Source organism: Lissotriton vulgaris, chromosome 6 (assembly GCF_964263255.1).
Source record: "Lissotriton vulgaris chromosome 6, aLisVul1.2, whole genome shotgun sequence".
NCBI lineage: Eukaryota > Metazoa > Chordata > Amphibia > Caudata > Salamandridae > Lissotriton > Lissotriton vulgaris.
This window is the reverse complement of record NC_141694.1, coordinates 1483130863-1483137318: the sequence shown is the minus strand read 5'-3', so window position 1 is coordinate 1483137318 and position 6456 is coordinate 1483130863.

Sequence of the window (6456 nt, the reverse complement as noted above, 5' to 3'; positions counted from 1 at the left end):
GGCCACTGATGGATGACGATGTCCAGTAGGAGACAAAGTATTGCCTCTTGTTTCATGCAACATATTTTGTGTTGAATTTTAGAATATGTGCAGGGGATTGTGTGCCCTTCTTTAGGCCATCTCTCCACAAGGAAAAAGCGAGGCAGTCCGTATACTATTTAGTATAACAAAGAAAGGTCTGAACTACAGCTCAATTGAGGAGAGGCTCAATAATATAAACAAAAGTTTACATTGGAGTGCACCTCATATTCTTTCAATGTACTTCTCACTAAACTGAATACAGAGCAAATAAAACAATACGCTTCAGGAGAGGACAAGAGATAGAGAAGGAAATTGAGGAACAAATTAGAAGGGCAGGAAGAAAAGGGGACAGGGGGTTAGAAGAGAAAAGAAAGCAGACAGAAATATTATGCACGGAAGAGGAAGGATGGGGAGAGAAGAGAAAAAGAGACAGCGGTGAATGGAAAGAAACAGTTAAGTAGGAGGGAGGAGCATGGAAAGGGGAGGCAAAGGTATAATGGAGCAAAAAACAAGGAAGAGAGAAAGGGGAAGGACAGGACGAAGAGTTAGGAAAGCTTCATGAAAGCCACACAAGTGTCGACACATCCTTTCAAAGACAGTGCTGGTTGTCATCTCTACAGTGGTAGTGTATGTGGAAGGGACGAGGTGGGAGATAGATGGAAGAGTTGCATTTGCTATACTGACCAACAGAGGGAGCAGTCTAATCTTTGGACCACTGGTCCCCCGTGCATAACACATGAGCAACACATTGCTGTCATCACCCTAAGATGTTGCTTGCTTGATGGTTCATTACTCTAGGTTTTTTGCTATTAAGACACCCGGAATAATCTTTTCCTTTTGAACCAAAGGATGAGCATTTTTTTCGGATTGGGTTTCAACAATATCGCTACTCCCGCTACATTTATTCTCCGGTAGATTGTCTGGTATCATAGCATCGCACAAAGCGATGGAGGGGGCAAATTTGAAAATAGCGACTGCATGCTTGCTATGTATTGCTTATAATTATTTTTTTATTTGAGAGTTTTACCGAGTGTTGCATTTCTCTCTTTGCTTTCTTCAGATGTTTTGTTCAATTTACAGGATCATCAAAGACAGCTCGAAGAGAGATAACCTTGTCTGATATTCTTCTTGTCATAACATTTTACTTCATCAACACAATTGTAGGCAAGTTTGAAAATGTCTGTTTCCAGTAGTTTTTTTCATCGCTCATTATTGACTGTTGACCATTCCATTGCCTAGGGACACCTAAGGATGTACCTCCAAGTTCAACTCACTTGAGTGATTCTTGGGTGGTGGGATGTGCAGTCGTAAAGGGATATTTCTGTTTAGCAAGTCGGTGGGGCAATGAAGTTACTTTACACCAAACTGAATACCTTCAAGTAGAAATGCTCTTGAGGTCTGCGACAAATCCTGAACACAAGGTTGATGCACAAACAAATGTAAAAATTTACAACTGCATCTTTGGCAATCCCAAATGCCATGGAGCAACCTCTCTCTCCTTTGCCTCATTCCAAGAAGTTTTGTGAGGCACGTTTGCAAATAATAGCCCTCTGTGTGAGAATTAGGAATTTTGTGATGCTTCCCATCACATGATCTTTATTTTCGCTATCTGTTCACAGTATAAATGATCATGTGTTCATTTCCCTCACGACTGTCGAACAATGCTAATGATGGAGCAATGATTTGCACGAGAAGCGACTTGCTTGTACTCATGAACCTCGAATAACGCTAACTATGTAATCAACATGTTTGTCTTACCAATTTACCCCTTTTTCATCGATATCGGGTGTCCAAGTGAAGCTTGCTTATGTGTTTTCTAATCCTAATACGCTTGCATTTAAAATGGATGCTGCTACGCGGGAATTTCTACTGCACACGTGTCTGTCATACCCACGTGACATGACGTACTCGCAGCTTTGGAGGGAATCTGTCGCTTCTGCGCACTTGAGCTAATATAGCTGCTCTGTGTTCTCACATGCGAGAGGCTTGCACTGCTGCTTTTGCTAATCTGTTTGTTCTGCCTAATCCTAATGCTATAGTCTATTATAAAGTAATGTGTATAGTGTAGAAATTCATGGTAAACAGTGTATTCATTTTATTCTGTGTTCTAAAACTGTTTCTTTTCCATTTCATGTTACACTTTGAAACTTGGCCTGGCTTGTACCGCTGTACTCCATCTTTGTTGAAAATGCGACTGCGCGAGAAACGCAAGTCTCTGGAACAGTGACCTTTGGACTATAGCCTGGAGCTGACTGACTGAGAAGATGCTCCTGGGAACTTACCCCCATGAACTCAAAACTATACAATGTAATTTTCAATAGAACATCCATTGTTGGGTGGAATGAACCAGCCTGAGAACCTGAATTTGATGGACGTGAACGTAAATTTGAATAGGAGACAGCAAAAGTCTACATTTTAGGTGGTGTGATGACCTGTCCTCCTCCTTTGTCCAATCAAAATTGGGGATCCTTACACTTGCAACATTTGTGGGTGGTACACTGACCTGAAAAACAGTATAACTAGAGTAGGCTTAGTGAGTTAATTTGTCCGACTTGTCCGAATAGCTGACCTGTCACTGACCCAACGCACTCAATAGGTGACTAAGAGCAGAGGGCAGCGGAGCACTCTGTCTGGAGGTTTGCTGACCCATTTGGGGTTCTGGGAAGTTGAAGTGCTGGTGAAGCACTTTGCTGGTGAATGCTGTAACCCAATCGGGGTTTTGGCTGATTCCTTGCAGAGAGGGAGTAGCGTAGGCGTTGCAACCGAACTGCGGGTGCTAGTCTTAACCTTTGGTGGTCCGGTCTTGATCCAAATGTGGGGTTCCTGTCCTGATTTCTGAGCTGCACCTGCTGGCCTACTGGCACTGCATCTTTTGGGGTTCTTCTGTCCTTTCAACTGACCCGTGGCCAGGGTTGGTTTTCACACCATTTTAGGTAAATATCAATCTGTGTGGGTAATTGTCAGTATAAATTGCGTCTTTTTCTCTACCCTCCCTAAATTGCTAAAGCTTTATTTGCATATGTTCCTTTTGTTACCCTTCACTTGGATGGACGATAAATTCATGTTTTGCTGTTTATTAGCGTGTTCCATTTTTCTTACCCACCTTTTAGTTGAATGCTATAACGGTTTTTTCATGATTGCATAAATGTTCCTTTTCTTACCCTCCCTTTTAGTAGTTAAACTTTGATCATCTGATTTTATAGTGTGTTCCAAATTTTTACCTTCCCTATAGTTATGTGCTAAAATTAGTTTTGATAGTGCATACTGTGTTCCTTTATCCAAACCGTTGATAATTGCGAAAGCTGTTGGTTTTAGTATGTTCCTTTTCTTTACCCTCCTTTAGTCAAGTTGCGAAAGTTTGTTTTCTAAAATAGCATGTTCCTTGTTTATACCTTCCCTTTATTTCAAACTTGCTAAATGGTCGGCATAATATATTTTTTGCATAGTTATACACTATTTCTAATCTTGGTTATTGATAGTCTAATTGCTTTCAATTTGTGGATCATGACTTTTGATGAGGACTAGATAAAGAGTTGAAACCTTTCCCGAGGCTGTGGTTATTACATGAGTGCAAATGTTAATGTATTATTGACTGCCTTCTTTAAAACTAACTCCCTGATCCGTGAGGTCATAGGTACCAGTGACAAGGATTGGCAAGTCAATGGTATATGAATTAGTGGAATAAAATAGACTGATAGTAGAGTGTGGGTTACCTGAATAAGTAAATGTGTAAATTGAATTATGGGCCCAGGTGAGTATTGGAAAATGTATAGTCGGGTGACCTGTGCGCTCTATCAGTATATTTCTTTGGTAGCAGAGTTATGGTTAGGAATTAGTTAAGATAGGTAGTTAGTTAGTTAGTTGGTTATGGTTCATATTTTGTTGATCGATCAAATGTGATATCATTTGAAATGTTTTGAAATTTTATTGATTCTGTTGCTGCTATATTGATTTTTATGTATTAACCAAAATCGTTCGTACCTGTTATATGTTTGTCTCGAATCCCAGGGGGCAGAATAGCGGGTGGTAAAGGGAAGCCACATCGCAGTGAGGTCACTTACTCGCAGGAAGTTAGTGCATGGTCAGGTACAACTGGAAGCACTATTTAGGGTTTTCTGTATGAATGTGTGAATAAATAATAGCAAAGAGTTCGCTAGCAAAACTTTTGTTGTGTTATCACCTAGTAAGGGTCACACAGAAGGAGTAGCAGGTTCGTCTGAGCTTGATTGATAGCAAAGGGGTTCGCTGGTGAAACTTTGGTCTTAGTATATATCCCGGAGTGGATAAAGTCTGAAGGAGTAGCAGGTTCTATAATGCTTGAGTGAAGGGTAGGCGGAAGGGATCCACTCGTAGTGTATGAAAAGTAAACGGAAGGGATTTACTTGCAGTGAAACATATCTTTCCTTTCTAGTCACTCGAGTACAGTGGCAAATGTTTTCACGTTGTTGATTAAAAGGAAATTTGCACTTTAAAATATAAGAATTGAGTTTTTGCATTACCTTGTGAAGGAGGGAGTCAGTTGCGGAGCTGCACTGACGTCACTCAGAGCCGTGCTGGTATTGGTCGAGACAGCGGGCGCATAGCTGAGATAGCACTGTAAATGAGGGGTGAGCGCAGGAACGTGGGAACTCATCTCATGGGAAAAGCTGCGCAATTATTGTTTGAAATTATTTGAAACCACACTGTTGGTTGGTTGAAGAAAAATAAAAGACGCGCTAGTATTGGAAGCATATAGTAAACAGAAATAAGTATTTTCGCACAATTTGGATTTCTTTTTTGCAAAATATATGTGGTATCCAAGTCATCCAGAAACTCGACCTGATCCAAGATACCAAGGGTTTGCTAGGGATCAGATGATTAGAGGCAGACCTCGCAACATGTACGGAAGTAAGAGAAAATTGTCACTCGTAGGCAGAGTCAAGAATTACTTTGAAAAAGACAAACCCATTAAAACTAGAGAAGGAGTCATTATTCCACCACCAAATACTCTGCATTTATGATGTTCAACAGGGGTTACCACTCTTGTGTATGGTTAGAAAACTGGGTGGAATACACAAAAGATGACGGGATTTTAGCATTTCCCTTAGAAGGCACAGTTGATGGAAGAATTTTGTTCAATTTAAGGACTGGAATGAATGATTTACATCCTAGACCTAGATTAACGCAATATGAGGCACTAGAAAAATGGGAGATTGAGGCTTTTGAGCGAGACAGACCTAGAATTGACAAGGGATTGAGTAAGTTCTATCCTAAAGTTCCACAAGATTCTAAAGATAAACAAAGGAAACAATGGAGACAGAATATGCTAGTGGAAGGACTATATCCTGTATTACTTTAGAAGAGCCCACAGGAAGTAAAAGGACTGAGAAAACTAAACGTTTAATCACTAGTGGTGATTTAGACGATGATTATATGGAGGATTTATTAATGAAAAATCCACCACCTTATAATGAGGAACCAAGTACAGTAAATCCGAATGCCCCTTTTTTAAAACCGCCTTTAATTCCGCAAGTGGTACACGAAACCTCCATCGAAAGGGTATTACAAGAAAGAGAAAGAGAAGCTTTAAATAAACAGAGAAATGAATTAATTCAGAAAATATCTCAATTACATACAAGTCCCGAAGCTCTGACAATTCCAGTAACTATTGGCCCAGTTGTTCCTTTGTACGGAGACAAGCAAGCTAGTCCAAAAGCTCCGGTTATAACGACATCAGTAGTAAAGCCAAGAAAAGAATCATTGATAATAGATGATCAGGCAAGTGAATGTGAGTTAGTAATCTCCTTAATGGATTTACCAATAAGAGAACCAGAAGGTAGTTCATGAGGAAGACCACTCCTTTAAATTCGAGAGAAGTACAGATAGAGACATCTTCAGGAACAAGAAGTGCCATTGTAGTAACTCCTGAAGAGATAGACAAATGGACACGAGAAACAGAGAAACCAAAGACACAGCCAAAGCCATTAGATATGTATAAATTGTAAAAGCATTATTAGAAATACAAGGGTGTTTCATGAAAAATTAATGGACACTGCAGATAGCATGGGAATTGACATTGGTAAATCTAAAGTATTGCAGAAACCATATTGAGTAGAATTTTCTGACAAAGATTTAGAAAACATGAATGTGTCAGGAAGAAAGGCGCAAATAAGAGAGCTGATGACATTATTGCAAAAATGGGGAGAATTAGAGAAATGGAAAGCTAGATGGGCAAAGAAAAAGGAAGAGATTAGATCAAAACAAATGACGTCAGAGTATGTTTTAAAAGAAGCAGAAAAAGTGGAAAAACTATGTCCCATGCAAGAGGTACCAGGAGGAGGATATGTGCATGTTCCATGGTCCCGACAGGATATTTTGTCATTTACAAATGATTTCCCAAAACTTCGTGAAAAACCTGAAGAATGGAACAGACAAGTCGAGAGATTTGTAAAAGTT